Raw genomic sequence first — 8,130 nt, 5'->3', positions numbered from 1 at the left:
CACAAGGAGGAGTGTGCACGAGGAGGAGTGCATGAGGAGGAGCGTGCACAAGGAGGAGTGCACAAGGAGGAGCGTGCACAAGGAGGAGTGTGCACGAGGAGGAGTGCATGAGGAGGAGCGTGCACAAGGAGGAGTGCACGAGGAGGAGCGTGCACAAGGAGTGTGCACGAGGAGGAGTGTGCACAAGGAGGAGTGTGCACGAGGAGGAGTGCATGAGGAGGAGCGTGCACAAGGAGGAGTGCACAAGGGGGAGCGTGCACAAGGAGGAGTGTGCACGAGGAGGAGTGCATGAGGAGGAGCGTGCACAAGGAGGAGTGCACGAGGAGGAGCGTGCACAAGGAGGAGTGTGCACGAGGAGGAGTGAATGAGGAGGAGCGTGCAAAAGGAGGAGTGCACGAGGAGGAGCGTGCACAAGGAGTGTGCACGAGGAGGAGTGTGCACAAGGAGGAGTGTGCACGAGGAGGAGTGCATGAGGAGGAGCGTGCACAAGGAGGAGTGCACAAGGAGGAGCGTGCACAAGGAGGAGTGTGCACGAGGAGGAGTGCATGAGGAGGAGCGTGCACAAGGAGGAGTGCACGAGGAGGAGCGTGCACAAGGAGTGTGCACGAGGAGGAGCGTGCACAAGGAGGAGTGTGCATGAGGAGGAGTGCACGAGGAGGAGCGTGCACGAGGAGGAGTGCACGAGGAGGAGCGTGCACAAGGAGTGTGCACGAGGAGGAGTGCATGAGGAGGAGCGTGCACAAGGAGGAGTGCACAAGGAGGAGCGTGCACAAGGAGGAGTGTGCACGAGGAGGAGTGCATGAGGAGGAGCGTGCACAAGGAGGAGTGCACGAGGAGGAGCGTGCACAAGGAGTGTGCACGAGGAGGAGTGTGCACAAGGAGGAGTGTGCACGAGGAGGAGTGAATGAGGAGGAGCGTGCACAGGGAGGAGTGCACGAGGAGGAGCGTGCACAAGGAGTGTGCACGAGGAGGAGTGTGCACAAGGAGGAGTGTGCACGAGGAGGAGTGCATGAGGAGGAGCGTGCACAAGGAGGAGTGCACAAGGAGGAGCGTGCACAAGGAGGAGTGTGCACGAGGAGGAGTGCATGAGGAGGAGCGTGCACAAGGAGGAGTGCACGAGGAGGAGCGTGCACAAGGAGTGTGCACGAGGAGGAGTGTGCACAAGGAGGAGTGTGCACGAGGAGGAGTGCATGAGGAGGAGCGTGCACAAGGAGGAGTGCACAAGGGGGAGCGTGCACAAGGAGGAGTGTGCACGAGGAGGAGTGCATGAGGAGGAGCGTGCACAAGGAGGAGTGTGCACGAGGAGGAGTGAATGAGGAGGAGCGTGCACAAGGAGGAGTGCACGAGGAGGAGCGTGCACAAGGAGTGTGCACGAGGAGGAGTGTGCACAAGGAGGAGTGTGTACGAGGAGGAGTGCATGAGGAGGAGCGTGCACAAGGAGGAGTGCACAAGGAGGAGCGTGCACAAGGAGGAGTTTGCACGAGGAGGAGTGCATGAGGAGGAGCGTGCACAAGGAGGAGTGCACGAGGAGGAGCGTGCACAAGGAGTGTGCACGAGGAGGAGCGTGCACAAGGAGGAGTGTGCATGAGGAGGAGTGCACGAGGAGGAGCGTGCACGAGGAGGAGTGCACGAGGAGGAGCGTGCACAAGGGGAGTGCACGGGGAGCATGCACGGGGAGGAGCGTGCCCGAGGGGAGTGCACGAGGGGAGTGCACGAGGAGGATCGTGCATGAGGGGAGTGCACGAGGGGAGTGCACGAGGAGCGTGCACGAGGAGGAGCGTGCACACGAGGAGGAGTGCATGAAGGGAGTGCACGAGGAGGAGCGTGCACACGTTTTACAAAAATAAAAGATGACATAAAAGTGAACCACAAAAGTGTTGAGTATGACTATGGTTTTATAAAAAAAACAAGTTACATGTCAGATCCGTGCAGAGGCGAGTCCACTCACAGTAAGAAGAAGGTTATTTTTTATGTATTTCTGAGCAATAAAAACATGTATTTGACTAAAGCGACAGAGACGAGTTTAATCAAGGTCAATGTTTCTTCGTTTGTCACAAAACACACAGAAGAAGAAGAGCTAACAGCATTAGCAGCGCTGCATTAGCTAATGATAATGCAGCGCTGCTAATGCTAACACAGCGCTGCTAACGCTAATGCAGCGCTGCTAATGCTAACGCAGCGCTGCTAATGCTAACGCAGCCCTGCTAATGCTAACGCAGCGGTGCTAATGCTAACACAGCTGTGCTAATGCTAATGCCGCACTGAGGAACATCCGGGCAAAGCGCTCACATCCGGGCACGAGCAGAAAAGTGACGCAGTGTAACTTTAAACATCATCCTCTTCTTTAGTTCTGCTTTTTCCTCCTTCTGTCCTTTTGTCCCATGTCTCTGGACGGTCCTCGGTCCAGGGTTTCTTTTGGACCCGCCTCTGTGGACGCTCTTCGGTCCAGGGTTTCTTTTGGGCCCGCCTCTGTGGACGCTCTTCGGTCCAGCGTTTCTCTTGGGCCCGCCTCTGTGGACGCTCTTCGGTCCAGGGTTTCTTTTGGGCCCGCCTCTGTGGACGCTCTTCGGTCCAGAGTTTCTTTTGGACCCGCCTCTGTGGACGGTCTTCGGTCCAGAGTTTCTTTTGGACCCGCCTCTGTGGACGCTCTTCGGTCCAGCGTTTCTCTTGGACCCGCCTCTGTGGACGCTCTTCGGTCCAGGGTTTCTTTTGGACCCGCCTCTGTGGACGCTCTTCGGTCCAGGGTTTCTTTTGGACCCCTCTCTGTGGACGCTCTTCGGTCCGGCGTTTCCTGAAGACGGAGCAGATGGTGGTTTCCCCGCTCGGCTTCAAACGCTCGTGTGTGCGGCTGGTTTCACGCACACGCTCGTCATTAGCATTGCTGCGCTTCAGGCAGAGACGTTTCTGCAGATCGGGTTTGTCTAAAGTGGTTTTTCTTTTGTTTCTTTTTCTTTCAGCGTTTTTAGTATCTGCTCTGGACGCTTCAGACCAAAGTCACACGAGGAGAAATAACGCCAGAGTTTTCTGAAAACCGAGACCGTTCAGTTTCGTTCGTATCGTTCCTGGTCAAATGATGGAACGTAGTTAAAGCTGCACTGTGTAACTTTCCTGTCTCTGGGGAGATGTTTTGGCTTGGAGTTTTCCACAAGTTGATATTTAACTAATTTACCTTTGTTTCGTGCTATTAACAGGGAGTGTTACAGGTCAGATCTGTGGAGAGGCATGTTTATTAGCAATAAAAACAGAGATGGACGAGTTTAATGCCGCACTGTGGAACATCTCTGTACGATATTTATTCAAATCCAGAGCAGTTGATAAACTCTGAAACCTTTTTTGGGCCAATGCATAATGAAAAAATAATGATCAATAGAATCAGTTCATTTCAGACACAATAAATAAGCTTTTTATCCACATTTTGTGTAGCTTCACGTCAGACGTTTAAAAGAATGAATCAAACTAAAGACTAAAGACTGTGCTGGAGAAGGTCGATATATTCACCAAAAAGCCTTTGTATCGGCCTCATATCATCGAGTTTATTCAGACAAAAAGATGGAAACGTTACACTGTGGAGTAGTTAAAGCGCCCCCTGCAGGTCAGACGACTCACTGGACTAAAACGCAGTCTTCAGAATTTTGCTAAAAATGATTAAACACATTTTTTAAGTTTATAATGTCACTTCCTGTTTGTATTTGATGACATCACAGTAGGAAATTACCCAGCAAACACTGGGCCAAACCTCATCTAGTGTCACAATGTTTTTATTGACAAATATATGAGAGCGACTTTATTTTGTTGAATTAATGTTTAGGGAGTGAAAAAAGTTGTATAAATTCTGCATAAACTTTGATTGGAATGAGGTGTGATGTCACTTCCTGTCATTTTCTACAGATTTTTCAAAGTTTTCTCCACAAATACCTGCTTGATTAATGTAAAACTATACAACAGGTACAAATACAACAAATAAAGTCAGAATTAGAACATTGTAAAAACCTGTCATCTGCACTTTAAGGTTTACGTTTTATTTGAGTTTGTGACATATTTGGTCCAAGTCTGTCTTTTGTTCCCAGATGTTGTACATTTGTCAAAAACACTCTGCCCGTACATGTCATTTGTCCCGTCCGTCTGTTGAAACGTCCCAAACTGGATCAAAGAGCCTCTGTTTGACACGAGGCTGTGGAATCCTGTACCCAACACATGCCCTTTCTCCTCCAATCACCTCCTCTTTCATCAGATCTGTCATCGCTTTAACCACATCTGAAAACCCCGAGCGTCCCGCGGGAGCCGCCCAGCGCCGCCGCCGCTCGGCCCCAGAACGGGCCTCCATCCCGGGCCAGCTCTCGTTGGCAGCCCCCCTGAAAGCCCCGGCGCTGCGCTGGCTCCGCTCCAGTCAGCTTAAACACTTCCTATTTGATTTAGGGGCCAACTGTTGTCCCCTCTGCCTCTAATGGACTGAAATCACCGCACCTGTCTCCGCGCCCGTCACCGGAATGGGTTCTGGCGTTTCGGAGGAGCAGACATGGAGCCGGGCGGAGCTGGCAGGAGGTCGGCTGCTCGCGTTTCAACACGTCCAGTGATTTATGATGCTTTTGTTCATTAAAGAGATTAGCCCTGAGCAAAGGAGGAGGAGGCTGGAACTGGAGACCGGGCCGTGGCAGGGCGTTTGTGGAGCCAGGGAACTGTATTTAAATCACCAGAGACAAAGGTCAGAGTAAAAACTCACTGTGGAACATTTCAATTAAAGATGCATCGACTATGAAAGTGTTTTAAACGTGACAAAAATGTATATATTTTTTATTGCAGTAAAACCATAGATTACAGTGAGCGGGCTTGCCTCTCCACAGACCTGACTGCATGTTGTTCCTTTGGTCTTTGGTGTACAGAAAGTTACACACTGCTGCTTTAAGTAAGGAAAGCTGGTAAAGTGCTTCTTTAGTCGGACGAGTTTGTCATGAAGAAAGTAGAATTCAGTTTTTTTCATCTGGAACAAGACGCTTCTCAATCTGTGGATCTGGTCTGAGATAGAGAAATCCTATTACGTCCTATGGTCCATTATCAGAGTTCTCAGACTAAACTGAAGCTTTTTCTACAATAGAAAACTCCCGGACGAATGAGGGATTAAACTTATAAAGAACGTCATTTATAATAGTTTTTAGTGTTGAATTGATGGTGTTTTTGTCATAAACAGGAAAACTGCTCATTTTACATCATATTTCAATTCTAATCTGAAACAAAAGATTATGATGTTTCCAGCTTCTCGTGCTCTGGATGTGAAGCAGTTTTATTCAGGCTAAAAACAGTAGCTGATTAGAGTGTTGTGAAGAACATGCAAATGACTTTAAAATTCTCCCTTTTTGTTTTTGTTGTTTTGGAAATCACTTAAAATTACAGACTATAAGACTATAAAATTATCCTTTTGTAGGTCATTTTGCATTTGTCTGTTACATAAACTTGAAATGAATACACTTAAATACATGTTTTAGCACATTTATGGTTGATCATGTAAAATGTGACATTAAAGACCTAATCACCAAAAGGAAAAAGAAAAGACTTTAAAAACATGGGGGAGCACTGCTGTTAAAGAACGCTGATTCTCGAACATGAAGATGAACCATAACATTCAGCACGTGGCTAACATTTGCCTCTAAAATAAGACTCAGAACTGACTTTCATATCTGTCGTTTACACGTATTTTCCGCGGCGGCGCTGGACAGATTCCTCTGCATAATTTAAATTTAATTGGACCGGGCCCGATTGTCTGGGGTCAAAACACACCGAAAATCACTCACATTAATCAAGATAAAATTATCAGCTGATGAATCTGTGTTCTAATTACTGCGCCTTTCTTTCCGCGCTTTTAATTACTGGCCTTCATTGTCTTTTCCATATGGTCGCCGCGCCCCCTCCGACAGCGCCACGCCAGCGCCGAAATAATTAGTGCGCGCGGCGACGGCTCGGAAGGACGCTTGGTTTGGTCAGGGAAAAACCTTCAAAACGTTCCTGTCGAGAAGCTGCAGGAGAAGGATGATAATGTCTGGAAAAGGGGATTTTAACAGTCAGAGGGATACTCATCATCATAGCTGGAGAGAAGGATGATAATGTCTGGAAAAGGGGATTTTAACAGTCAGAGGGATACTCATCATCATAGCTGGAGAGAAGGATGATAATGTCTGGAAAAAAGGATTTTAACAGTCAGAGGGATACTCATCATCATAGCAGGAGAGAAGGACAGGATCGAGCTCGTTTTAGGTCATTGTGGTGACTGAAAGGAGAATGGGGGACACGGGGAGAAACCGTCGAGATTCAGATTGGTGGACGCGTTTTCATCTCCACATGAAACAAAAACTGGCACGAAGCTTAATGTCGTCTGTATCAGCTTGAATGACTTAAAGTGGAAATCCGTAGTGCGCCTTTAGACCAGCGCGTAGCCATGGTAACGCTGCGACTCTGCATTGGAGACGTTTCAGGGGAAAAGAGTCGCGAGGCCGTCGAGGAATTACACGAATCGCTGTGGAAAGATTAGTGCAGCGCGTTGAAGCGAGGGGAAAAGGAAGGAAGCTAAGGAGGAGCCGGAAGAGTAGCAGGGAGGAGTCTGAGGAGGAGGAGGAGGAAGCTAAGGAGGAGCAGGAAGAGCAGCAGGGAGGAGTCTGAGGAGGAGGAGGAGGAAGCTAAGGAGGAGCAGGAAGAGCAGCAGGGAGGAGTCTGAGGAGGAGGAGGAGGAGGAAGCTAAGGAGGAGCAGGAGGAGGAAGCTAAGGAGTCTGAGGAGGAGAGGATTAGGAGGAGCAGGAGGAGGAGTCTGAGGAGGAGGTGAGGAGAAGGTGAGGAGGAGGCGAGGCGGTGGCTGTCGCTGTGAGGAGAGCGGCCTAATTAAAAAGTGGATGAATATTCATGAGACACTTTGTACCGCTGCTGCTAATTACACATTCAGAGCGAGCGAGTGATCACGGCTGACAACTCAATCCTCCTCCAGATGTGGTCTGAACCAGGTCTGAACCGGGTCTGAACCGGGTCTGAACCGGGTCTGAACCAGGTCTGAACCGGGTCTGAACCGGGTCTGAACCAGGTCTGAACCAGGTCTGAACCAGGTCTAAACCAGGTCTGAACCAGGTCTGAACCAGGTCTGAACCAGGTCTAAACCGGGTCTGAACCGGGTCTGAACCGGGTCTGAACCGGGTCTGAACCAGGTCTGAACCAGGTCTAAACCAGGTCTGAACCGGGTCTAAACCAGGTCTGAACCAGGTCTGAACCAGGTCTGAACCAGGTCTAAACCGGGTCTAAACCAGGTCTGAACCAGGTCTAAAGTCCTGAAGTTCAGAACAAACAAACATCTGGTTCAGAGCTGAATAAAGAGGACTTGGTTTAATAATGTACAATGTGCTTTCTCTCTGCCTCATGTTCAGTTTCATTTATAAACTAAAAAAACGGGACAAAATAAATATATAATACATTAAAAAAAATGAAATAAATATGCAAATGAGTATTCACATGCGTTTTCAAACAGAAACATGAAACAGTCTTTAATCACACTCACAGCCTCCAATCCACATTTACACTGGATATTATACAATCAAAACTGAAAAATAAATATATTCTACATAAAACATGAGATAAAGTATTCACATGCACGTACTTCAGTATTTCAGACACAAAATGTACTTAAACGTCGGATATTTTCTCTTGTTCTGTGGTTTTATTGCGTATGAGCCGCTGACTTAAGCATGAAAACAGTCGGTCTAAAACGTCGCCTCTTTAATAAATAAATGAAACCGTTTCTCCGTCTGACGAAACCTTTTAACGACGACTCTTTTCTGCTCGTAAAAAAGTGTTTGGAGACTTCACTTTGTCGTTAACGAAGCCGCGACGGAGCCAAAGTTCGGCCGCGTAAAAGATTTCAGACTCTGTAAAAAAAGAAAGACAGAAGAAGAAAAGACGACGGCCATTTTCTAAAGTAACGGCGGGAGCGGGACGGGGGCGGGACGAGGGCGGCGGCCATGTTGGGAGCGCTCGGCGGTTTTTACTGCGGCGTTTACGAGCGTCGCACGGCGAGCTTTCATTTGGGTAAGTGGGCGTCGACGCGGGGGACGGGCGCGCGGGTGAAGCGATGTGTCGGCGCCGGGACGGAGGCGGAGACG

This window comes from Eucyclogobius newberryi, unplaced genomic scaffold (assembly GCF_026437365.1).
Source record: "Eucyclogobius newberryi isolate DKJ021-1_F unplaced genomic scaffold, fEucNew1.0.hap1 SCAF_8, whole genome shotgun sequence".
Lineage (NCBI taxonomy): Eukaryota > Metazoa > Chordata > Actinopteri > Gobiiformes > Gobiidae > Eucyclogobius > Eucyclogobius newberryi.
This window is presented reverse-complemented; position numbering follows the sequence as displayed.